This window comes from Heteronotia binoei, chromosome 1 (assembly GCF_032191835.1).
Source record: "Heteronotia binoei isolate CCM8104 ecotype False Entrance Well chromosome 1, APGP_CSIRO_Hbin_v1, whole genome shotgun sequence".
Lineage (NCBI taxonomy): Eukaryota > Metazoa > Chordata > Lepidosauria > Squamata > Gekkonidae > Heteronotia > Heteronotia binoei.
This window is the reverse complement of record NC_083223.1, coordinates 65,524,374-65,551,670: the sequence shown is the minus strand read 5'-3', so window position 1 is coordinate 65,551,670 and position 27,297 is coordinate 65,524,374. Positions and strand designations below refer to the sequence as shown.

Sequence of the window (27,297 nt, the reverse complement as noted above, 5' to 3'; positions counted from 1 at the left end):
CAAATGCACATGAAGTTCTGATCACTGTTTGTTTATAAACTTTTACTCAACAGCCTTTATTTGTGGTGGATGAATTCATTTCTTAACTAGATGCTTTTTCTACTGACTCCAATAGTCAATTAAATGGAGCTTTTAAAAACAATTAAATTATAAAAGATTCAGGAGAAGAACTGAGGTTAGGGTTAGCGGTTAGCATTTTGTTGTGGCAACAGCAATTGGGATTATTCCTTTCTTTAGTTCTATGCAACACTCTTGTCATTGCATAAATAAAATTACAGGAAACTGTGAAAAATCCTTAGGATTGCTTCTTGCAGTAACAATAACTAGGAAAACCCTGAAGGCTGAAAAAAGAAGAGTCCTAAATACAAATAAAATTAGTCAAGGTCCTTTTTAATCATTTCTTTCTTATAGAGAATTACTTTTGCTCTTCTTTCAGCTGCCAATCTTATTTAACCCTTCTGCCCTAACCTCCAGCTCCAGTTCAGTACTCCCCAAGCTAGTGTCCAGTATTCTGCTGTCACAGAACTACTAATTGCCAATTGTATTCTACTTTAACCACCACCACGCTCTGGCAACCAACAGTTCAAGGGCCATTGGGGCTGTAGTTCATCTGCATACCTTTCCCAGCAGCCTACAATAGAGTCATCAGGGACTGTCATAAAATGAACAGACTCGCGATTCTGCTGAAGAACAGTGTGCCTACATGCCATACCAGGAGAAATTGGGAACTTCATATTATTTTGCACTGAGTGCCACAAACGTGGTTATCTGCCTGGTCACAGGTGAACCCTCTGAGCAATGAACTTCTGGCTTTCAGGGAGCAAAAAGATGAGATATGAATGAGACCATCATAGATTTAATAGAGACCCTATTCCTATACTGACAGCACTCCTGCTGTTGCAGAGAATGAGGCTTTCAAGTGAGGAGGGCATCTTACCAAGAAACTGGGAAATGATCCCTCAGAAGGGACACATTCCTTGGGTGAACATATGTCCTCTTGCAAGGGAACAACCAATGGTCTACACATCGGCACAAATTACACCGGGAAAGTAAGGAGAATCCTGGAAGCTAAATTCGGACTACTAGGTAGAACATTAAAGTCCAGGACGTTCAACATCACAGAGCTGGGGCAGGGAGGCCGAATAGGCCTTTGACAATAAGGGCAAAGAGTTTTGCTAGATGTTCCAGAAAGCAGACAGGAAGTCAGTTCAGAGATTTAAGAAGGCATGCCACATACTTAGGATGAACAAGGTGAACAATTGAGAGGGCAGAATGCTAAGTAGAGATAACGGGGCCAACATGTGACAGAAGATAACAAGAGTTTGTATGATCAAAACAGTAGATTACCATCACATCCACCAGTGTTCTACAGGAAAACGTGAGTATGACTTGGTGAAATCTGAATATGAGGAGCAAAACAGAGGGGGAGGGGATCAAAAAAGGAGCCAAACTTCCTGCCTATTCTACAAGGTAAACGGTGATACTGGTGATTAGAAAATAAACACACACATACAACAAGGAGAAGAAGCTTTGGAGAAAGTTGAAATGTTCAGTCTTGAACACACTGAGACAATCAACATCTAAATTGGGTGGAGGGGGGTGTTTGGAAATTTCCAAACTGAAACCCTTCCTAAAAAGCCCTTTTAAGTTCTGGGTAGGAAATACCCTAAATGGAAATATCAAGTAATCAACTGGAGAAACATATTGGAGAGAAGCAGAAAAACCATTTAGGGGTAGAGCTGGGAGACATCAGCATATAGGTTCTATCAGAAACCATGAGATTTCAATTATGAAGGTTTAATATATTTATATCTATTTCCACAGAAAGGATGAAGAGAAAAAGAACAGAGCTAGGGTGCAGAAGCCTATACATAATGAAAACAATACTGCATTGTAGTGACAGAATGCTAAGATAGCTATGTTGCAGTTAATTCAAAATCTCTTTCAAAAGGAATTCAGTTCCAGAACACTTCCTTTCACATGAAACAAAACTTCCATTAAACCAATTAGAGAATTTTACAATCTACTGCAGATTTCATTTCTTTTAATTTAATGTAATTATCAGAGAATGACCAAGTTTAATTACTTTCAATACATCAGTGTTCAATATATAGTAAACCTAAAACAGAATCCACTGAAGTTTATACCAGCTCTAACGGGAAACAGTACTTTCTAGTTGATTTTAAGTATAGCATTTCACAATTTTATATGCTATCAATTTTGTCATTCTTGTATCTTATATTTAAAGATGTAAAGTAGGTATTCTAAGCACTGAATACAGAAACTCAAATCTCACTCCAAATCATTAAATCAGTATTGGACATCGAAATTCATCGTTGTGGCCTTCAAAGAAAATCTGAATATCAGTATATCTGGTAAGAAAATTTCCTGGCCCCTCTGTGGCTGACTAAAACCAAAAAGCAGGGCCTCTCATAAACAAGGCAGGAGTCTCAACATACTTGGGGACCAACCAGACAAGGAGAAAAATTAGATTTTTGTATAAATTTACCAAAAGAAAAGGGGGAAACAATCCTGAAAATGGACTAATGAGAACTAAATATGCTTTTAAAAGGATAAAATGCTCAGGGCAGCCAAGTATCAGTTAAAAGAAACAGTTATAAGGAGTGACAATCAGTCTGCTCACCAAAAGGTTTGCAGAATGCTTGAGATGAGAGGTATTTCCAAATTCTTTTCTTCCACAATTCCTCAGAGCCCTAGCTTCTTAAATGAGTTTCAGTCCCACCAGTTTATTAATATGAAGATACATATATACCTACGCTGAGCAGATCCAGATATTTACTGTTAAAGCAGTCCTCAATTAAAGCTTTCATGTCCCCCAGTAACTGCAAACTGTACAGTTCTGCAATCTATTGACAAGATTTGCCTATAATGTAAATATAAAGAAATTAGCTTAGTCACAATTTAGTCAGTTAGGAATCTCAAAACCAACAACTGTAAGAAAATTGGCATTAAAAATGAAACATTTATTTATTTCCACACCACAAGCAGCTGGAATTTCAACAATCCAAGAAAACTGTATTATTTACTTACAGCACTTATGTCTTCATTCTTGACATGCTTACTGTGACACAAATGCTCACAAATTTAATTTATTAATTTAATACTTTAAAGTACTTATTTAGGATAATGTCTATGCCTCACATGCAGAATCCCTGGTTCTATATACTATGTACTGGATCCTGCAATCTGGAAGTGGAGAAGATACTGATGGTCACAGATCTTTCCTGCATTTCACCAGCAGTCTTTTCCGGCTCTGGGAAAGTTTATTCCCAGGATAAAAGGACTGTGTGCACAGCTGTGGGGTTGGGATGCTGGGGGGGGGGGGGGCAGGGAGGGAATGCAATTTGCTCCTTGTCTCTTTCATCAATACAACTCCAATAGAATATAACTCCACTTGCAAAAGGAACCCAATGGTTCTTAACAACAAACTGTTGTTAACCTACTACACTGACTGTTTGGTAGCTTAACACGTTGCCTCTGGCTTTTCGGGGTCATACAGACATGTTAAAAATGTGGCTGCCTAGAAATAACTGGCACTCCAACCTGGCACTGCCTGAGGCTGCAATACAACAGGATTACCAAGTTTCCAGTGGGCTGCAATATATGGCTGATACAGAAGATAAAGGTAGTCCCCTGTGCAAGCATCAGTCGTTTCTGACTCTGGGGTGACGTTGCTTTATATAGGAACTATAATTCTGATATGCTTAACTTAATGAAGCTTCACACTACTTAAAATAAACCTGACTAATGGCCAACTAAGCAATCTAATAACTGTCTCCAATACTTTAGGCAACACAGACATTTTACATTTCAATTATGTAGAACTTTCGTGACAAAATCTATGTAACTTCAAATATTTTTGATAAATGGTAGCCACAAGGCAACACTGTGCAAGAGATCCACAAAATGTATTAGTCCCTATGACCATCTGAAGACTATTTTAACTTGCCACAGGTGCCTACCTTCCCTCCTGCCCCACATGTGGATCTCTGAATATCTGCTGCAAGTGCACACTAAGAAATGCTTCTGTCTTCCATACAGTAAATTGTGGCAGTCTGCAGTCAGCATATTCCTGTCAGTCATCTGCCAAGCTCATCCAGGCCCCTGAGAGGACTTGTACGCAACCAATAGGTTACTTCCAAACTGTTTTTCTTGTAAAATGGATATAAAAGCATGCAGGCGTCCCTGTTTCTCTTAAGCGCTGTAGTATTCCAGTCTAGCCATTGTTTGTAAGGGTCACCAACATACTCAGAGACAGTAAACCTCTGAAACCCAGTGCTAGGAAGCAGCATCAGAGGAAGGTTTGTTGGCCCTCCAGGACAATTGGCTGGCCAACATGTTAAACAGAATACAGGACTAGACAGACCACTGGCAAGTTCTTATGTTTGCTTCCATTTTTTTTAATTAACCTTTCAATTTCTTTCCCATTCTAACACCACCAAAAACAACAGAGTAAAATGTCCAAATTTTAAAAACAGAATACTGTTTAAGCCATCGCTTCTAACAGCAGCCTTACAGTATAGCCAAAACATCCTGACAGGTCAAAGTGCTCCAAATGAAAACGAGGCATGTGTAAATCAGAAAAACCAAAGCAAACCAGGAGAAAACAGGTGTAAATCGCTAATGAGATGTACATAGGGATGTGAAAGAAATCTAATACACAAAATTAGACATAAACATAAGAAATTTTAAGAAGCTCAAACAAAATAAAGCCTAAAAGGTAACTGCAATTATAAAATTATCTTGGAAAATGCTGAGTTGAATAATAAGATTGCTTATGCAGAATATGCTCAGATCAAAACATGTTAATTTCCCCACAGCATATACTGAAAAATCCCCTGCTGAGGGGCAGGAGCAGGGATGGGCATTAACCTGCCTATGACCCTAAATTTACAGCCATAATCACCTGGGTTGTTGGTTGTGATCTCACCTGGAGGCAGGGCTAGGCTCACGACATGGCGGACGCCTGAGACTGAACTCCTGACCCCTTCCTCTAAAATCGGGCAATAGCTCAAGTAAATCGCTCCTCATCCCCACGATTTTGGGATATGAGAAAAAACACTCAACATAAGAAGAAACAAAACGCTGCTAAACATTCAGTATCTACCTTCTTTTTGACCAGAGGGACCCCAAAGAGCCAGAGGCAACATGTTGAGTCTGACTCTACAATGGCGGGTGTAGGGCACTCCGATCCCCAAGACACCCCAGCTTTAACCAGTCACGAGTTTCTGGCTGCTATCTCTAAATTGGAATCCAATACTGCAGACAAAATATCCGCAGCCACAGACCCCATTAAAAAGCAACTCAAAACAATGGCAGAGACGCTTCAACAAGAAGAAGAAGAAGATATTGGATTTATATCCCGCCCTCCACTCCGAAGAGTCTCAGAGCGGCTCACAATCTCCTTTACCTTCCTCCCCCACAACAGACACCCTGTGAGGTGGGTGGGGCTGGAGAGGGCTCTCACAGCAGCTGCCCTTTCAAGGACAACCTCTGCCAGAGCTATGGCTGACCCAAGGCCATGCTAGCAGGAGCAAGTGGAGGAGTGGGGAATCAAACCCGGTTCTCCCAGATAAGAGTCCGCACACTTAACCACTACACCAAACTGGCTCTACACCAAACAAGTGACCACAACAGCCAATTCAGCCTTTGAAATGGCGACGGCCGAGTCAGAAATCACTAAATGACTGAAAGCTTCCGAAGCATGGTCTCGGGAAAAAATAATGGTGCTCAAACAATCTCACCTCAACAACCTTCCCACAACCCTCCATGTGGTTTTTGGAGCTTTATGCATCTTGTGTTGGGGAGTGTTGGCTGCATTTGTGGCAGACACACCGGCACTGATACGTCACTATCATCAAAGCAACAGAGGGGTGGACTTCTGCAGCCCTAAAAACACCAATAGTGCTATCCCTAACACTAAAGATCTGGGTCAAATACAAAAAAATTCTAATTCCATCTATTTCACCTATGGCAAGCTTCCAAGGGTAAGCCTGGTTCAATCTAGGTCGTGGTGCCAATGACTTTAAAATCTGGAGGGAGGCTGGAATATATAAGTTACAAGACATTATTAAAAACAAACAAATGTTGACTAAAACACAACTAGAAACTCAATACAACATAACCACTCCGTGGTTCCAATACAAACAAATCCACTACATTTTACATAATCCCAGAATTATAGACATAATAGATAGGCCATTAACACCTTATGAAAACCTGTTTAAAAAAATCCAAAGCAAGCTAGAACTCTAACCTCTATTATCTACAACCTTCTTAATGCCAAAAGCTGGTCTGAAATTACGAGCCAACAAAAAGCCTGGGAGAAGGATTGTGGTATGTCACTTACATTAGAGCAATGGCAGACTTTATGGGATTCCCCTCTCTATAATGCATACTCCCTAAATCTAAAACTACAAAACTATAAACTCTTCTCAAGGTGGTATCTAACACCAAAAAACTCTTTCTGTCTCACATAAAACCCACTCCTGAGTGCTGGAAACGATGTAAACGGGAAGGTTCTCTTTTACACCGTTGGTGGCTGTGCCTGGGGAATAAATAATTTTTGGAAAGAAGTTATATAAACTGTAAACACTATTGTAGAGGGTAATATTCCTTTTACCCTGGAATCAATCCTTTTGAATTACTGGCCAAATTTAAAACTTTCCTCAGTAAAAAAAGAATTGGCAACTCTATTCCTCATGGCGACTAAACTTCTGATAGCTCAACAATAGGAACAAGATGTGTCTCCTACAAAGCAACAACCAATGTCTAAGGTATGGGAAATAGCAGCGTTAGATAAATTAGTCATACAGATACAGGTAAATGATTTACCACATAAAGAAAACAATTTTATTGAAAAATGGTTCCTCTTTTTTAATTACATCAACTTAGAAGAAGAGTATGAAAAGTGTATTCCAAAAAAGTACATAAACTTCTCTTATTATTGAAGCTGTTTTGTATAGTATTGTATAGTAATGGATAATATATTTGACCTCTTAAAATTATGAATCGATAGAAGACTGTAAGTGTGCTCTTCTTAATATTGTTTTGTTTATAGTACTTTTATTTTTTTGTTCATTGTTTGTTGACATTTTCAGAAAAATTAATAAAAATGTAAGTATTTTTTTAAAAAAACCACACCAATAGTGGCCCTTCAAAGCTCAACAGGCAGTGCTGGTCACCAATAAGAGAGCTCTTGGGGGGGTCATTCTACCACATTATGAACCTCATGAAATGAACCACTTCGGTAAACAGGATGGTCCGTGAAGTGTCATAGTTCGTATGGCCCCATGAGCCACGACCCGAAACAAACCTCCATCTTCCCAGTTTCTGCCCATCCCCACTCAGGAGATCTTTGCTAGTGAAAAAGTAAGAGGAGAATATTCTGTCTGATTCACCCCTCCTCATTGCAGCTTCCCTCACAGCACTACATCTTGTTTATGGCATTCCCCCAGAACTTCCATAGAGGTTTTGAAGAAGGAAGATCTTGCAAAAGCTTCTTCCAACTGCACAACCGTAGGATGCTACCAAATATTTTCAAACTAAGCTACAATTTGATGAAATCACATTTCAGTTATTTTTGAGTGCCATGACCTGTATTCCCTTCCATTGCTTAGACGCCAATTTAAGTGGAAATGTTATATTATAGGTAACTATTTCTAATAATGTAAGAATTTTCTGACCAGACCTTAGCTCCTGAGTAATCCCCTAGATTACCCCAAACATTTACGGGACAAAAAAATTAACTGTAAACTACAAAAGCAGCAGCCTCCCCAGAACTAATAGATCCACAGCTTACCCCAGAAGTCACAAACTCAGCTACAAAATCTCTAGATCATTTTGTCCTACAGTGACATTTCTCACACCTGACTACTTTTATTTCAACACATTTGACTTCCCTACGCTTAACTTCTCCCACATGGTCCTGGAGAAACTACTTCTTCAGGCCAAAGATCACACAATGTGATTTCAAATGAATATCTGCATGTGCACAGATCTGAAGACCTGGAAAAGAAACAAAACGGAGGAGGGGGAGAACCAGTTATCTTATGTGTTTTCTCTTTTATTTCTTCTCTCCATGTTCATTTCCATTGTAATATTTAGTTAATGGCTATTATAAAATATTTTGTCTTTTAGAATATAGTTTTGGATGCTCTGGCCCTAATAAATGAATTCCCAAAACTGTTGAACCTGGAAGTACTTTTGGAATACCGAGAATACTGAGTGGGTACCATCACCAAATGGCCAGTGTAGAAGAAGAGTTAGTTTTATACCTTGCCCTTCACTACCTGAAGAAGTTTCAAAGTAGCTTATCATCACCTTCCCTTCCTCTCCCCACAACACCTTGTGAGATAGGTGGGCTGAGAGAGTTCTGAGAGAACTGTGCCTGGCCAAAGGTCACCCAGCTGACTTTGTGTAGAGGAATGGGGAATCAAACCCAGTTCTCCAGATTAGAGTCTGCTGCTCTTAACCACCACAACCATGCTGGCTGGAATGAAATTGTCCCTATATATGTAAATATAAAATTACAGTATGTCTAAAACTACAGCTGTATGACTAAAACTAAGGCATTTACATTTACTTACATATACTTATATTTTAAAATACACTTGACAGTTCTATGGTAAATATTAACATGTTTCATGTTATTAAAGTGGTTTGGATCTGGTAAGAAAGTAAACATTGCATGTGTTCCATTTAATCCCCAAACTGTTTTCTTCTGTGGCTTCAAAATTTCTAGAAATTTTACATCTCTAACAATAGCCAAGACCAGAACTTTTATTAAATATCTTCCATTACACTCAAGGGAATTTTTTTGTTAACAAAGTGGCAAGAATGGGTGTATTTGCTTATTAAAATATTTATTTTCCACTCTTCCTCCAAAATGTCCAAAAGACATCAATAACAGCATTAAAAGCTTATCAACATTAAAACAACCAGTTCACATCCAGTCTAAGCCATAAGCTCAAAACCAAGATCCTTTATAAATATTAGCAGAAACACTGCACATAACTGAAACCCTTTCTGAAATAAAATGGTCTAACATCTCCTTGTGAAAACAAGAAGAAACAGCTGTTCTATCTTCCTTGAGCTGCCTGTTCCATATGCTTGGACCCAACACTAAGAGCCTGAACTGAAGAAAATGAACATTCTTGGAACACCATGCAGGAGGTGACTGGAAAAGTAAAACTGGCAAAGAATTCCTAAAGAGGAAGCAAGTTTTTCTGATAACTGGATCTCAGCTCATACGGGGTTTTAAAGCTTAAGAACAAGCACTGTAATTTGAGCCTTGAAATGAATATGCAGCAAGTGAAATAGTTTATAAGTGGTGTGATGTGTTTGTACTGACTAGTCTCACTTAACCAACAGGGAATCACACTCCACATCAATGAACATTCCCATAAAGGGCAGCCTCATATACAGGGCATTGCAACAGTCCAGCCCTGAGGCTACAACAATGTGGATCAGCATGGACAGATCAGCTGAGCCCAGAAGGTGAGATAGTTTATAAGCAAGATGCAGCTGAAATCGTACCCATTCATTTTTCCAACAACAAAGCCAGGCACCAAGATCACTCCCAATCTCTTTTAATGGTCTGCAAAAAAGACAGCCTTACTCTTTTCCAAAAAACTGATCACACCCTTGTACAGAATCAGCCTTGCTGATCTGCATCACCTCTGTCTTGACAGAATAGAGATACAGATTACTCTGTCTTAGTAGTTATTACAAACTCAATATGCAGCCGCTCTAAGTATATGCAGAGCCAATTGTTAATAGCCTCTGACCATGTGGTGCAAGTTACATTGCCACAACAATACATCAGTACATCAGCTAAAGGACAGAGGTTAGATAGAAATGGCTAAGGTCCAAGGGTTACAAACAACCAGTTCTCTAAAATAAATAATAAAACCATCACACAACAAGTGTGTTAACAATTTTAACATTTGTAAACCAAAAGCAACAGTTCCTACCTAACAATAAAGGAATGCCCATAGACATCATGCACAAAACCAGTAATGCTGCTTCTCTGAAAAAGCGCTGCCTTACTACAAAAGTATGTTTCATGAAACATTTTTAAGCGGGTGAGTTGTGATTACAAATAAACTTAAAATATAAACACCTACCACATGTTGGGAAAGTTGTAAATGTGTAAGACCTGCTGTGCGTTGCAAGCGAAAGCAGGAAAAATGCTCATTTCAAACCACTAGAAATATCAATGAAAACATCAAGACCTGTTGTAGGGGCTTATCTACAAATGGGGGGGGGGGGCGGCAGTGAGAAGCAAGGCTGGATGCTGTAGCAACTTCAAACAATCAGCAAAGAACACATTATGTCATTTAGAAAGTGGGTAGGAGGGAAGACTTGGACTTGATTAATATAATAAAGCTCACAGCGTGCTACTATTTGAACACTATGCACACTTGAAAAAGTGCAGAAGGCAATGGAAAGCAAAGGCATGTGCGCAAAACCAAGATCACTGAATGTTCATTAGTTCTTCCAAAAAACTACTGTGCATAAAACCAGTTTGGTTCAACACACATTAAGGTTAATTATTCACCAATTCAATGTGCGTATAAATAAAATAAAGATGGCCTTTATTCGAGACCAATTAACAGAGCACAAGTACAGAAAACATAGCAGGCACCGGACTAATGGTGGCTGAATGTCTAAAGCTGCAACCCTGACGCTTTGACTGTGGTACAAGTCCCAATCACGCTCTACTGGGCTTACTTCTGAGCCAATGGGCTTATGGAAGGATTACACCGCTCAGTGTAAGGATGTGAGCAAATGATTAACTGACACTAAATGGCAACATAACAGAGCAAAAGAAGCAAAATGAAACGTATCCTGAAAGGGCCCGAGATGAGAAGCGTGGACTAACAATTAGGGGATGATGGCAGCAATTGCCCAGGACGTCCAACGGGGTATTAGCAAGAGTCAGGCGGGGGGACGGGGCTGCCAAGGGCCTCCGGGAGGGGCCCAAGGGGCGGGGCTACGTGCAGAGGCCAAGAAAGGGGAGGGGGAGGAGTCAGAGTGGAGTCTCAGCGGGGGCGGGAGTGGACGAGGAAGGGGGTAGGAAGAGCCACATGACGGCCGTGCGGGCTGAGGCGCCTTCGGGGGCCGCGAGAGGAAGGGGGAAGGGATGCGGTGGTGGTCCCAATCCCTCAGCACCCGGAGCCCTCCCACGCAGGCCTCGGTACCACCCCGCCTAAAGAAGACGGTATTTACCTGCCGTGGCCGTGCACTCCCTCCTCTGGCCGGGTCTTCGGTTTCTTTCTGCCTGTTACGTCTACCTTCTTCCGCCTCTCGCTCCGCAGCCCCAGGCCGGAGGGGGGGGGAGGAGGGCGACCGTGCGGAAGTAGAAAGGCGGAGGGGGGGCAAAAGGCTGGCAGTGGGCGGGGCCAGAACTGGTGGCTGCAACTGCTTGGCTGGCTGAGGGGAACACGTCCGGGTTCCTTTCCTTTTCCTACCTACCCCCCTCCTACATTAGCAGGTGGTCCCTCCCACCCTTCTGACCTGGCGCTCGCTGCCAGCCGCGTGCGCGCGGCCGCGTTTGAAGCGCGCGTGCTTGAGAGTCCCAGTGAAGGCGACGGGAGGAAGGAAGAGCCGAGCAAGCCTCGGAAACTAACCTCACGTGATCGAGCTGTTTACTGGAAGCGCCGTGAGCGCCTGCGTAGTCCTCACCAAACCCTCTAAAATCCGTTTGGGATTCTGAGGTGTATGTGTGTGTGTGTTTTGGGTTCCGCTAGTCCCTTGATGACATGCACACTATGGCTGTCAAAATTACAATTTTAGAAGTCCTTTCCAAAGAAATAATGCTTTTATAATGAAGACCTATGAGGAAAATATTTTCTTGTGTATGCTTAAAAATACATGTCTGTTATCTTCACTTCATCCTCTAAATCCGAATACAATTCGAGGAGAAAGGAAGCTATCGTGTCGATTTATGAAGCCTGGAAGAGAGCCAGAACTTAAAACCTCAACCTTTGATCTAGAAGTTCCGACCCTTAATCCCCAGGAGTCTATGGGGGAAGTTACGGAGCAATTCAAAACATGTTTACTCAGATGAAAAATTCCTCTGAGGCCTAGTTAACACAAACTGCAGATGCGATGCCTTAAATCTATTATTGGAATACAATGGGTATTTTTACATGAGTTGGAAAAAACTGTTTCTGCAAATCTGTTATCTTGAAGCAGAATCTAGAAAAGGAAGGGAACTCGGGTCATCTATGCACAATAGGGTTGCCAAGTCCAATTCAAGAAATATCTGGGGACTTTGGGGGTGGAGCCAGGAGACTTTGGGGGTGGAGCCAAGATCAAGGCTGTGACAAGCATAATTGAACTCCAAAGGGAGTTCTGGCCATCACATTTAAAGGGACGGCACACCTTTTCAATTCCTTCCATACGAAATAATGGAAGGATAGGGGCATCTTCTTTTGAGGCTCATAGAATTGGACTCCCTGGTCCAATCTTTTTGAAACTTGGGGGGTATTTGGGGGAGAGGCACTAGATGCTATACTGAAAATTTGGTGCCTCTACCCCCAAAAACAGTCCCCCTTGAGCCCCAGATACCCATGGATCAATTTTCCATGATTTTCTATGGGAATAAATCTCCATAGGGGATAACAGAGTCCCCAGCAGACATTTCCCTCCCCTCCCCCTGCTTTCTGATGACCCTGAAGCAGGGGAAGGGCCTCCAAACCGGGGGATCCCCTGCCCCCACCTGGGGATTGGCAACCCTAATGCACAAAGAAGAAGAGCCCACCACCTCCTGAGGAAGCTTGTTCCACTGAGGAACTGCTCTGTCAGGAAGTTCTTTCAAAAACTCTTGATTTAATTTCAACATGTTGGTTCTGGAGCAACAGAAAACAACTCCGCATCATCCTCTATATGACTGCCTTTCAAATACCTGAAAATGGAATTATATCACCTCTAAGTTGTCTCATCTCCAGGCTAAACATTCCCAGCTCCTTCAGCCTTTCCTTGGTCTCCAAACCCCTCACCATCTTCGTTGCCTTCCTCTGGACACGTTCCAGCTTATCTGTATCCTTCTTAAATTGTGTTGCCCAAACTGAACACAGTACTCTCAGTGAGGTCTAACCAGAGCAGAGTGAAACGACACCATCACTTTACATGATCTGAACACTACACTTCTGTTGATTCAGCCCAAAATTGCATTTGCCTTTTTAGCTACTTCATCTCCCTGCTGACTCAGTGTATGGTCCTCTAAGACCCCTTTTTGCACATACTACAGCCAAGACAAGTCCCCCCCACATCCTATAATTATGCATTTGATGTTTCCTACCTAAATGCAGAACTTTATATTTATCTGTGTTAAAATTCATTTTATTTGTTTTAGCCCAGTTTTCCAGCCTTTCTCTGTGATAGCAAACTATCTGTGTTCAAGGACTAGATTTTCCAATGTGGGGTGGGGCCAGGGCTGGAATTCTGCGGTTACAATTGGCCACTAGACCCATTTCCCTGGAGAAAATGGCAGCTTTAAAGAGCAGACTCAAACCATATGGCATCACATCCTTGCTGAGCACCTTTCCCTATCAAAATCCTATCCTCTCCAGGCTCCAGCCCCAAGTCACCAAGATCTAGCAACCTGTTATGTATGAGAATCCATGTTGTTACCAATGGTGTTCCTGCCTGGCTCATTGGAGTCTGAAGGACTGAGCTTGGGGACTAAGGAACAATGGGCAGTAGGATCCAAATCCAAACTGCCCTGCTGCAATCACAGACCCCCTGCTGGTTTGAATGGCCCAATAACGTGCTAGCACGGGAACCCAGTGTTGTATATAGTTGGCCCAGCAGGCCCCGTTCCTCAGTCTGGTTAGTGCAACTACCTATCACGCTTAACTCCAGGGTTTCCCAAACTTTTATTTCCCGTGGCCTGATTATTTTTACACTTCTCCTTCGTGGCCCACTAAAATTTGGGAGTGGAGCCAGGAGATTTTGGGGGTGGAGCAGGGAGACAGGAATGATGTCATTTCCTGTGGTGTCAAGGGCCAAGTGATGTCACTTCCGGGGCACACTGAACCAAAACTCCACCTTTTCCTGTGATGTCACTTCCAGGGCACTCCCCCAAACCTGCCTCTTCTTCTGAAGTAAATTCATTTTCAGAAAAATCTCTCTGAAACTCATGCTGAGCCAAAATGAGGGTGGAAAGTGGGAGGTCCTCTCTTTCCACCCCCACACCTGCATGCACCTATTTGTTTGTGTGTTCTTCTCCAGCTTGCAAGCACTCCTAATGCCCATGTTCAATTGCCTTCACCACCTACACACCCCTTCCTCAACAGCACTGGCCAGTGTATGCAGTTGGGAGTGCTGTTGCCATTGCCATCAGGAATGCCAGCACTGTTTACCACCCACACTGGGCCCTGCAGCTACCTCAAAATATGGTGACACATTTAGTAGGCCCTTCCTTCAGCTGCTACTGCTGGAACCCTGCCTACAACCAAGCTTGCTTTGTTTCAAGAAAATCTTTCAACAGCTATTTTTCATACTTTTCTTTGGTTGAAACACTGGGGAATTGCTGTGAAAGGTAGCAGAGAATCGTACTGCAAATAATGAATTAATTTCAAGTTATATGAAGTTCATACAAGCTTTTCTGCAGTTATCCCAAAAAGATTATTTATGAGGGGCTTGCAGCTTGTCACTGGCTGTGTTTCCCATGCCTTTAAAAGCAACCTGTTGTGCAGATACTTAGCCAGTGAACTTCTTTCGTCCTTTTACATATCTACAGGAGGAGTTTAATTTTGGTGTCAGACAGCTGTTAAAAGCAGGACCAGTGAAATGGTGCCAAGTTCATAGTACCATCACTTCTAGTGCTGTTGAGGTATACCAAAGTAATCTGCAATAATCTCTCTGTGCCACACCTCTCACACAGAAATCTCATAGAAGGCCAGCTGGTTACAACTCGGGGTACCAACTTTTCATTGGCAGAGCTATGTCTGCAACAACAGTATGATGAACAGAAAAGTTTCATCCGGTAAAAATGGCAGGAAAGAAAAGGAAAAGAATGAAGTGGAAGGAAAGGGGGGGAAAGACATGGAAAGAAAGAACATAAACATAAGAGGAGCCATGTTGGGTCAGGCCAGTGGACTATCCAGTCCAAAATTTCCTCATACAATGCCCAAAAAGCACCAGAATGTCCACCAGTGGGGCCAGGGCACTAGAAGCACTCCCACTGTTGCTTCCCTCCCCCTCCCAGCGCCAAGAATACAAACAGAGCATCACTTGCAGGGAAAGAAAGAAAGAAGGGGAGGGCAAAGGGGGAAAAAAGCCTTCCTCACCATCAGATGATCCCAGCCAGCAACAATTCTGCCCAGGGGTCGTTTCGTAAAAAAAAATAGCTACTGGAATGCCCACTTCCCGCCCCTCCCGGCTGAAACACACACACACACACACACTTTTTTGCCTCCTGGGGAAATCTCCCCAAAAGAACATACTGCAAGGCACATGAAAGCCCATACCTTGAAGAACAGGGCGGCTAACAACAATTATTTATTATTGTTGTTGTATTACTTATTATTTTTATTATTAAGATTTTATTTAAGTTTTATTTTCATAACTGACATCAAGAAAGATCAAACAACCATCACCCTACCTCACTCACCCAACTTCCTACCTCACTCCTTTAGACTGTGCATAAAGTACAGGAAAGAATGAGGTAAAGTACAAGAAAACAGTGGAAGAAGTTCAGACGGGGGTCATTTTCCATCAGGGGCTGTTAATGGACAAGAACCTTAATGGCCAATGGGAAGTCCAGTGAGTTATATTAAAAAGTTGTACTAGGACTGGAGAAATTTGAGTTCAAATGCCGACTTGCCAGCAAATTTACTTGGTGACCTAGGGCAATCGTTTTCAGCTTAACCCTTCTACAAGAGTGTTGTAAGGATCAGGGCAGGGGGGAGGATTATGTGCTGTCCTGAGTTCCTTGGAAAAGAGGCAAGATAAAAAATGCATCAAATACATATGAACAGAACTTTCATATGTCAGGGATCCTCAACTTTTCCAAGCCCACGGGCACCTTTGAAATTGGGTGTAGGCAAAGCCACAAAATGTCTACTTCAGGAGGTAGAGCCAGCCACACAATGGCTGCAGGAAGCACAGCCAACTACGAAATATGAGGGTTTGAGATTATGTGTAATAGTAACTCCTCAGCATTTCAGACAGAAATTCTGTTTAAAAAGATAACTTTTAAAATGAACATATTGTTTAAAAGTGTTATTTTGAACACACACGGTTGTAAAGATTCTTGTACTGTGATGGTAACAGTCACTAAAGCATTTTTTTTAAATGTGCTTAGCCAATCAGATTTCCAGTGGCCAACCAGAAGCCCTACTGAGCAAAATCCCCAGCTGGCCCCACCCTTTCTAGAAGCACTTGATGGGTACCTGGAAAGGTGTTGGTGGGCACCAGGAAACCCATAGGTGCCATGTTTAGGGGACCCCTGTAATTTTTCCTCCATATCCTGTTGAGCAGAAGTTAATATTTCTACCTCTTGCAACCACATTCTGATACTTGGAAAAGTCAGTGAATCACATAGAGAAGCAAGCAAGGCAGTAATGTTGCCAGTGAGAGGAACTAGATCTCAGTTTTAGTCATTGAGGTGAAGGGGCTTGCTTTTGTAGATTAGGGTTGCCAATCCCCAGGTGAGGGCAGGGGATCCCCGGTTTGGAGGCCCTCCCCCCGCTTCAGGGTCGTCAGAAAGCGGGGGGAGGGGAGGGAAATGTTTTCTGGGAACTCTATTATTCCCTATGGAGATTTATTCCCATAGAAAATCATGGAGAATTGATCCGCAGGTATCTGGGGCTCTGGGGGGGGCTGTTTTTTGGGGTAGAGGCACCGAATTTTCAGTATAGCATCTAGTACCTCTCCCCAAAATACCCCCCAAGTTTCAAAAAGATTGGACCATGGGGTCCAATTCTGTGGGCCCCAAAAGAAGGTGCCCCTATACATTATTTCGTATGGAAGGAAGGCATGAAAAGGTGTGCCGTCCCTTTAAATGTGATGGCCAGAACTCCCTTTGGAGTTCAATTATGCTTGTGACACCCCAATGTCTCCTGGCTCCACCCCCAAAGTCCTCAGATATTTCTTGAATTGGACTTGACAACCCTATTGTAGATACTTAACACCTTTTACAAGCAACTTCTGGGTATCTGCTTTTTCATACACTCTGCAAATATACAAATATGCAAATGTCCTAAGTCTCCAGTGATCTTTCAGATGTAAACAAAACCCCTACGTAGTGCTGTCTTGCGAAGTTTCACCTTTGAGGGTATCAGGAAGTGATAGTGTGGCAGGCCAAGATAGAGTAGACAAGAATGGGGAGATATTCCATTTGGAATTACATTTGCATGAGTTTATGCTATGTGTAAGTGTTGGTAGAGGACAAAGGGTAGCTTATGAATCAGAGAAGTGGCAGTGCCAAAATATGGTGCAATATGAGTTATATAGATGTATTAAAATTAATATTTATTTTAAATTAGTTACACAAGTACATATAACATGCATTAACAAAACAACAGGGACCAAACCGAAAAAAGCAAAGCAATGTAAGAAATTCAGAAGAAATAAAATAAAATGTTTACTATTATCATTATATATTTTGTTTTAATAAGATTAAAAGATTTTAAAATTTATATTTACCTCAATTTCTTATTTTCTTCTGTAAAAAAATTAAAGCAACTTTTGGATCAGGTATTAAATTTAATTTCAAAATCTTGTTTATCTTATAAAAACAGTTTCAAACACGTGTGTGTCTGTGTGTACATATACAGATACACACACACATTTCAAAATCTTGATTTACTGATGACATCCATCACCTCTCAGCACTGGAAAGCCACAACAAAAATTACAATTGATATGTGGTACAAAGGTTCTAAACTAGAGCTCTGTTGGAAAAATTAACATATCTAATTAGATTAGCAAAAGACCAAGAGAGTACGGATGCTTATTATGCCATTTGGAATGCATTTGTGTCTTTTGCCAGCCAACATTCAACAATTCTTCATCCTTGATTAATTACTAGGAACTTATGGAAAGATATACTGCATGTATAGACAACAAAAGTGATATTCTTTTATTGGGAATCATGACAATGGCTTCCCATATAATGATATTAATATCCTACTACTAATACTAATAGCCCTGATCCTGGAACAATCGTGTGATAAATGTACATACTTGATGTGGAGAGAAAGGTCTTAACTGTGAGTTTTGTGCTTCCGAGGACTATTGTTTCTCTATCTTCAGCATTGGAAAAAAAAAATATTAGAGACATGTATCATAGTGCAAGCAGTTCATATACTTCACACAAGACCATAAGGAAAAATGTTATGAAATAGGGCATTACTGCAAAAGATAGATAAGGTTTCTACGTGTTTGTAAAGACAACACAGAACAGTTCAGTTCTATATCTGGAAAGTAAAAAATTTTATAACTAGCCAGACCTTTAAAAGTAAGTTGAGAAATGAATGTTGCATCTTTACTAACAAGTGCTTGTAGCTGTCGCACAACTACATTATGTTGGGTAGCCATATTGATCTATATATCTGAGGAACTGCATGCACACAAAAGCTTATAACCAGAATAAAACTTTGTTGGTCTTAAAGGTGTGGGTACTCAGAAGGTTGAGTGTAACAAACTTTAAAATATAATAAAGTATTTATTACACAGCCACTGGACTCAGACTTTCTTCTACAACTGTGTTACATACAACAGCTCAAAAATAATGGTGATACTAGCAAATCGCTGTACTGTAAATCACTGTAGTAAAACCTGGGCTGGTTTGGAGAGGACATCTATATCCCATGAAACGGAAGACTTGAAGTCCTTCATTCATCTTTATTTTTTCAGCTCTGATCTCATACCTTCCTTCCTAATATACCTAAGTCATGCATATTGAACAAAAGTATTGTGGAGAAAACAGGGTAGGGTAGGTAAAGGTAGCAGTCCCCTGTGCAAGCACCAGTCGTTTTCGACTCTGGGGTGACGTTGCTTTCACAATGTTTTCATGGCAGACTTTTCACGGGGTGGTTTGCCATTGCCTTCCCCAGTCATCTACACTCCCCCAGCAAGCTGGGTACTCACTTTACTGACCTCAGAAGGATGGAAGGCTGAGTCAACCTGAAGCCAGCTACCTGAACCAGCTTCTGCTGGGATCGAACTCAGGTCGTGAGCAGAGGGCTCCGACTGCAGTACTGCAGCTTTACCACTGCACCATGGGGCAGAGTAAGAAATACATAATTCATATTACTCTCAAGTCACTAAAGTAAATATTTGTTGAACTGTGGAATTTTGTAACTTCTTCAGTTTGTGAGATGACTCATTCATTTCACAAGAGAATAGGATGTGAAATAATGGATGAGTATGGAACCTGTGATTCATGCCACTTCGATGCAATAGAATGCACATCTTTTAACTTGATGCTACTTGATATATGATGAACTCATCTCCCGAAAACAGTAGCTGCTGCTTAATGATATTTATCTATCGGTGAAAATGTCATGATGTGATGTCATCCCATGGGTCGGTAACAACTTGGTGCTTGCCTTTTTATGGTATAATAGTACCCTCAGAGTGTTTAACAATATAAAAACAGCCATATACAAAATGCATAGTAAGACAATTAAGAAAATCATTATCTAAAAGCATTGAAGCAAACTCAAAGCAGCATAACCTAACAGCAGGCAGCAATAATTAAAGAAATCCTTGTGTGTGAAAACGCTGCAGGAATAAAAAGAAAAAAAGATTTTAACCTTAAAAAATTGCGGAATGAACATAGTCTGTCATCTGGGAGAGAATCCCTAAAAGAGGGTGCCACTAATGAGAAGGCCTTGCTTTTTCATCTTGCTATTCTAAGTTCAACAAAATACTCAGAGCAGGGCCTTCTCCAAAGATTAATGTGTAGGTGTGGTTCAGACTGGAGGAGACACACCTATTCATTAATACTATGACATGTTGCGAGTTTCATAGAGTTTTTCCACAGATATTCCCAAGATTCCATCTTTATTTCTTTATTTACATTAATTGCCCATTTTATCATTTGAGATTTCACTACTTCATCTTCTGTAGTCCATTGTAAAAGTAATTTGTACACTTTTGAAATTAATTTCTCATTATCTCCAAGCAGAACTCTTTCCATTTCTGTTTGCTCTTTCCTTATTCCTTCAGCTTTGATATCATTCTCCATCAAGCTTTTTATTTGTTGCATTTGAAACCAGTCATATTTATAATTCAATTCTTCTGCAGTTTTCATTTCTATTTTCCCACTTTGTATTTTTAGTAGTTGGTTGTATGATAGTTGTTTTTCCTTAACTGTTTTGGCCGTTAACTTTATCACTTCAGCCGGCACTATCCACAGAGGTCTTCTCTCATCGCCATATTTCTTGTACTTTATCCACACATTTAGTAAGTTGCTCCTTATATAATGGTGAGAGAAAAGACCGTCCATCTTCTTTTTCCCATAATACAAGTAGGCATGCCAGCCGAATTTTTTCCCATGGCCTTCTAACACTAGAAGTTTTTTATTTAATAACGTTATCCATTCTTTCAACCATACTAAACAAATTGCTTCATGATACAGTTTCAAATCTGGTAATTGAAACCCACCTCTCTCTTTTGCATCTATCAGGACTTTCATTTTAATTCTAGGTTTCCTCCCGGCCCACACAAATTCCGAGATTTTTCTTCTCCATTTATCAAATTGCTTAGCATCTTTCACAATGGGGATAGTTTGAAACAAATACATAATCCTTGGTAAGATATTCATTTTTACTGCAGCTATTCTGCCCAACAATGACACCTATTCATAATGGGTGCAGTGCAGTGAAAACCAAGCATTTTTAAATCTCATTCAATTTCATGGGAGCCTTAAGCACCTACTGAAGTCTCACCCACTGAAATCAATTAAACTTGAAAATGAGCTGTGGGAGGATCATGCATAATATAGCAATTCATAGTGTAGAGATAAATACCGATCATTATGACCAGGGCCCAGTGACTAAAGCAAGATCAGCCTGGTTTTGCCCACCTGACAGAGGCTTCAACAAAGACAGGTTGCTTACCTGTAACTGTAGATCTTCGAGTGGTCATCTGTGCATTCACACTCATGGGATAGTGCGCCTGCGCCGATCCCCGAATCGGTATCTGAAAAAGCCCGGGATTTTTCCGCGCTCGGCGCCAATGAGCATGCGCAAGCGACCCACTGCGCATGCCCACCAGCGCCCGCGCGGCAATCCCGCCAGTTCCTCCCTGACCGCTGAAAGCCCCTTTACTGAAGAGAGACCGTCAGCAGCGGGGAAGGAGGGCGGGTAGTGTGAATGCACAGATGACCACTCGAAGATCTACAGTTACAGGTAAGCAACCTGTCTATCTTCTTCGTGGTCTCTGTGCCTCACACTCATGGGAGATTAGCAAGCAAAGCATACCTGGAGGCGGGAAGACGGTCAGCCTGAAAAAACAGCTTGCAACACCGCAGCTCCCAACCGAGTCCTCTGCTGAGCATGCACGTCCAGCGCGTAGTGCTTCATGAAGGCATGCGGAGAAGACCAGGTAGCCGCCTTGCAGACATCGGAAAGGGACACACCCTTCAGGAATGCCACCGACGTGGCCATCGCCCTTGTGGAGTGTCCACGAACAGGTCCAGGTAGAGGCTTCTTAGCCAACAAATAACAAAGTCTGATCGTCTCAGTGAGCCATTTGGACAGTCTCTGAGAAGAAATTTTGGACCCTAACTTTGGGGCAGAGTAGGAAACAAAAAGTTGATTGTCCTTACGAAAACCCCGTGAACGGTTTAGATAAAACAGGAGGGCACGCTTAACATCTAACGCGTGCAGTCTGCGTTCCTCATCCGAGGAAGGGCTAGGGTAAAAGGTGGGCAACCAAACCTCTAAGTTAAGGTGAAACTGGGAAACCACTTTCGGGAGAAAAGTAATGTCCGGGGCCAGAGAGACCCCAGCCTCTCTAAAGGCAAGGTATGGGTAGTCACACCGCATCGCTGTGAGCTCCCCTGCACGACGTGCCGAAGTGATGGCAACTAAAAATGCAGTCTTCCAAGACAAAAGTTGCAGGGAACATGTCGCCATAGGCTCAAAGGGGCGACGAGTCAACTTGTCCAGGACCAAAGTCAAGTCCCACAGCTGTGGAGGGGATCTAGACGGGGGATGAAGGCGGAACAATCCCTTCATAAATCTCTTGGACTGCGGGTGAGCAAAGACAGAGTAACCCTCAACTGAATCATGAAAAGCAGAAATAGCTGCTAAATAGACCTTAATGGATGAGAATACCAGCCCCTCATCCACCAAGGACAAAAGAAAGTCAAAAACTGTGGGCAGCCCAACAGTGTCAGGTGACATTGGAGAGTCAACCACAAAGTCACTGAATTTTTTCCACTTCCTCTCGTAAGAGGCACGGGTGGAAGGTTTCCTGCTACTCTGGAGCACTTGCTGAACCCTGGTGGAGAAGTCTAGTGGTCGATGAACCACGCTGTCAGCTTCAGGTGCGGCACGTTGTGATGGAGCACGTGCCCTCCCTGGGCCGACAACAGGTCCGGTTCTGCCGGGAACTGGTAAAAGGTCCCCCTCGACTGCTGGAGCAGAATCGAGAACCAGCCCTGACGGGGCCACCACGGGGTCACCAGAATGCAACGTGGCTTCTCCTGCACTAACTTGTGGACCACCCTCGTTAGCAAAGGTAAGGGCGGGAACATGTACAGGAACCAGCCCTCCCACCGAAGTAGAAGTCCGTCTCCCAAGGAAGCCGGATCCGCACCTCCCCTGGCACAGAACAATGGGCACTTCTTGTTCTGCGCTGTGGCGAAAGCATCCAGCTGTGGGTAGCCCCAGAGTTGGAACACCGGCTCTAGGAACCTCCATTGCAGTTCCCATTCGTGTGGGGAGGCTCCACCCCTGCTGAGAGAGTCCGCCTGTATGTTGAGGACCCCCGGCAGATGTGTAGCTTTTACAAAAATGTCCCACTGGAGACACTCCTCCCAGAGATCCATCGCCAGCGAGCATAGCCTGCGAGACACTGTCCCCCCCTGTCTGTTTATATAGCACAGGGCAGTGGTATTGTCCGTAAGCAATGCCACAGTCTGTCCCACCAGCAGTGGACGGAACGATCGAAGGGCAAAGTGAACTGCTAGCAGTTCTAGGTAGTTTATATGGCACCGGCTCAGTTTCGGTGGCCACTTGCCTCCCACACACAGCTCCTCCAGGTGGGCTCCCCACCCCCACATGGAGGCATCGGTAGCGATGGTTACTGTAGGGGTCGGCAGATGAAAAGGGGCCCCTTGACGGATGTTGCTCTCTGTTCCCCACCATTGCAGGGAGCGGAGAGTCCCGGGTGGAATGGTGAACCTCTTTCGAGGTGAGTCTCTGAGAGGCCGAAAGTGGCGCAAGAACCAAATCTGTAGGCCTCTCATGTGCAGTCTTGCGAAACGTAGCACGCTTGTCGTCGCGGCCATCAACCCCAGCATCCGCTGGAGCTGCTGAGCCGTGCCCCACCGCCGCCTTTGAAGTAGCTGCACCAGATTGATGATGTCCTTCGCTCTCTGCGAAGGGAGGAACGCTCGATGTTGTTGAGTGTCCAACAGAGCCCCTATGAATTGAACTGTCTTTGAGGGAGTGAGATGGGATTTCTCCAGGTTGACTTGCAGCCCCAGGGTGCCAAGAAGACGCAGAGTGGTAGCGATGTGGGTTGTTAGACTCTCCCTCGACTTCGCCACAAGAAGCCAGTCGTCGATGTATGGGAAGACAACGACTCCCTGCAGACGAAGATGGGCAGCCACCACACTCATCAGCTTCGTGAACACCCGGGGAGCAGTAGACAGTCCAAACGGCAGGGCCCTGAATTGGAAGTGACGAGCACCCACTGCAAACCGTAGGAAACGCCTGAACGCGGGATGGATGCTGACATGAAAATAAGCATCCTTGAGGTCCAGGGTCGCCATCCAGTCTCCCTGATTGATGAGGGGCAGGATCGTTTGCAGCGTAGCCATTCTGAACTTCTGGTACAGAATAAATTTGTTCAGACTCCGAAGGTCCATGATAGGCCTTAGGCCCCCGTCCCTTTTGGGAACCAGAAAGTACCGGGAGTAGAAGCCTCCCGTCCTGGCCTCCGGTGGAACTACCTCTATGGCTTGTTTCTGTAGGAGGTTATTCACCTCCGCCAGCAGAGGTGGGGAAGGGGGAGTGGTGACTACCACGGACTGGTTTGGGGTCTGAACAAACTCTATTTTGTAGCCCTCTTCTATGATGGACAGAGCCCACCTGTCTGTGGAGATCAACTCCCAGGCAGGCAGGAAAGGGCGTAGGCGGATGGATGAATTCCCAACGGGGACGACGACGCGTGCTTGGAAGAAGTCAAACCCCCTGCTTCTGGGAGCGAACCCCCTTCGACTTGCTGGGCGGTTGTGATCCATAACGGTTCCTGCCGTTACCCGAGTAGGGTGATCGCTCGGACTGGGCAGGGCGAGGACGCCATTGCTCAGGAGAGAACTTCTGATAAGGCTTCTTGGTCCAGGGTTTGGACCATTGCTTGGATTTGGAAGCCTTAGGAGCAGATTGGACACCCAAGTTCTTAGAGGTTTTAACACTCTTGTCGAACTCTTGCAGCGCCGAGTCAGTTGTGGTGCTGAAGAGCCCGTCACCCTCGAACGGCAGATCTTCGATGAAGGTCTTAGTGTCCTGGTGGAGCGTGGTAGACCTGAGCCAGGAGTGCCGTCGGATACAGACTGCAGACGTAATCTGTTTGGCCGAGGCTTCAACCATATGTTTTGCTGCGGCCAGTTGTTGTCTGGCCACAGCGAGACCTTCTTTTTGTAGCCTGGTTGCAGCAGCCCTCTTTTCCTCAGTTAACGAGGAAAGGAAGGGGGAAAGTTGTTCCCACACGGCATACTGATATCTAGCCATGCAGGCGGCATAGTTAGACACCTTTATGCCGAGTGCCCCCGCGGAGTAGACCTTGCGGCCCATTCCATCAATCTTCCTCCCTTCTTTGTCCGGTGGGGAGGAGTGGACCTTCCTTGCCTTCGAAGAGGAGGAGACGACCACCGAGTTCGGGCGCGGATGGGTGAACAAGAACTCAGCCCCAGTCTCTTGGACCCTATACATATGGTCCAGCCGTTTCGATGAGACTGGCGTCGAGGAGGGACGCGCCCAAGGCTCTTTGACCACCTGGAGGATCACCTTGGTCACTGGCAGGGCAACCGCAGTGGATGTGTTCCTTTGCATTATATCGAACACATTGTCGTCCACTACTGGCTCCGGTTGCGTCACAGGCAGCTTGAGGGTGGCGGCAATCCGCTTCACAAGGTCCCCATAGGACTTCAGATCCTCCGACGGCGAGATCGGAAGATCCTCGGCCGTCTGGGAACCCGGTGAAGGCTCCAATCCCTGGACTTCACTCTCCGACTCCGACGACGAGGAGTCCTTGTGTGTGGAGTGCTCCGAGAGCATCGGGGTCGATTCTCGCGGTGGAAGGATCGGTGGTCTTCGATCCACATCTACCGGAACCAACTGTCGATCCGGGGGAACCGACGCCGACGCAGAGGCCTTCCGAGACCGATGGGATACCCTCGACACCGATGAAAATTGGGATGCTTGCTCCCAATCGTGGTAGTCGTCCGGGTACCAACGACAGGTCTCGTACCGGGAGTAGGGAGGCTGCCACCTGCGTTGCTCCCACGGTGGTATCGGGAAGCGTTGAGGAGGGTAGAATGTGTCTCGCCTGACTCGAGGCTTGAATGGTGGGTCGATCACCGGTGCCGACGCATCAACCTCCGAGGTCGATTCGCTTTCGGAGCGACGACGGGAGCCCGAAGATGAAGACCGTTGGGTTAAGTCGATTTCCGGCTCTTGTTCCGACGCCGACAGGCGCTGCTGGTCAGCTGGGCTACGGCGCGGAGGCGTCCGAGGTTTTTTCGGAGGTTTTGCCGACGTCGATGTCGACGCACCGCCCGATGGGGAAGGAGTGCGGGGTCGCTTTCGCTTCTCCTTCGACTTCGCCTTTTTCGGAGGTCGGGTCCCCGAATCCTCCTGGCGCTTTTTAGCGGGCGTATCCACCGCGCCCTCAAGGGAGCGTTTCGTGGAGCCACGCTCTTCCGGCGAGTCCAAAGTCCGTATCGGAGCCGCATCGGCCGATGCGAGCTCCAGGGCCGGGGTTTCGGACGACTTCGGTGCCGATACCTCCATCGGTCGATGGGGTGTGAGCGCCGATTCGATCAGTGCCGCAGATAATCGAGCCGCCCGGTTCTTCCTCGTCTGCTTCGAAAAGCGGAGGCAATGCGGACACGAGTCTACTCGGTGGGCCTCTCCCAGGCACAGTAGACACAGGGAATGACCGTCTGGAGGGGCGATCTTCCCACACGCACGACAGCGTTTGAAAAACCCCCAGCGACTTTCCATAGAAAGTAGCCGCAAAAAAACTCCCCAGAACAATCTGAGAGAGAAAAAGAGGAGTGGGGGAAAAGCGCGGGCGAAGCGCCCCGAAGGGCCGTCAGGCGGGCGAACACAAAACGCTTTTTTTTTTTTTTTTTAAAACTAACTAACTAACAACTATGAACTACAACTAACTACTAAACAACAACGGTAAACGGGCTAGAACGAGAAGAAAAGGCGAAGCCAAAAAACTTCTCACCGACCGGGGAAACGGAAAGGTAAACCTCTCAGCGCAGCGGTCAGAAAGGAACTGGCGGGATTGCCGCGCGGGCGCTGGTGGGCATGCGCAGTGGGTCGCTTGCGCATGCTCATTGGCGCCGAGCGCAGAAAAATCCCGGGCTTTTTCAGATACCGATTCGGGGATCGGCGCAGGCGCACTATCCCATGAGTGTGAGGCACAGAGACCACGAAGAAGATCTTGTATAAATCTGTTTCAGGCCTTTGAGCCAGCAGAAAGCCATCTTCACTGGTAAGGCTAGGAAGGTGGAATAATCCTAGCTCTGCCTAATTGCCAGAGCCTTCGGCTACCGTCCTGACTGTGTAGATTACCCAGTTTCTCAACAAACAAACAACTTTCTGCCTTAAGGTAATGGTACTTTGTGGCAGGAGCTACCATTAGATCTGGTGAGCCAGCCTGAGCCTGATTCACACATGAGATTTTGAAGGCTCTTCTTTTTGAAGGTCACATTGTTTGGTTCAGGATTATATTTTTACTTCCACAAAGGGTGCAATCAATATTTTCTACCTCAAACAGTGAAATATTTTGGTCTCGTGGACTGGTACTTCCAGACGCTAGCAATTTGGGAAATGCAGTTGTCTT

General features: G+C 44.3%; 1 protein-coding gene across 3 annotated transcripts in view; it reads right to left on the bottom strand.

The window, feature by feature from the left end:
* The window catches only part of PHF3 (PHD finger protein 3), a 56,092-nt gene extending 44,470 nt beyond the window's left edge, over positions 1-11,622 (bottom strand). The window contains exon 1 of one of the 3 annotated variants that reach the window (XM_060235379.1): positions 11,254-11,622. The gene's annotated coding sequence lies outside the window, so the exon portion shown is untranslated. The remainder of the gene's footprint in view (positions 1-11,253) is intronic. The other 2 variants (XM_060235397.1, XM_060235382.1) reach the window with 2 other exon arrangements.
* Between the last annotated feature and the right edge of the window lie 15,675 nt (positions 11,623-27,297).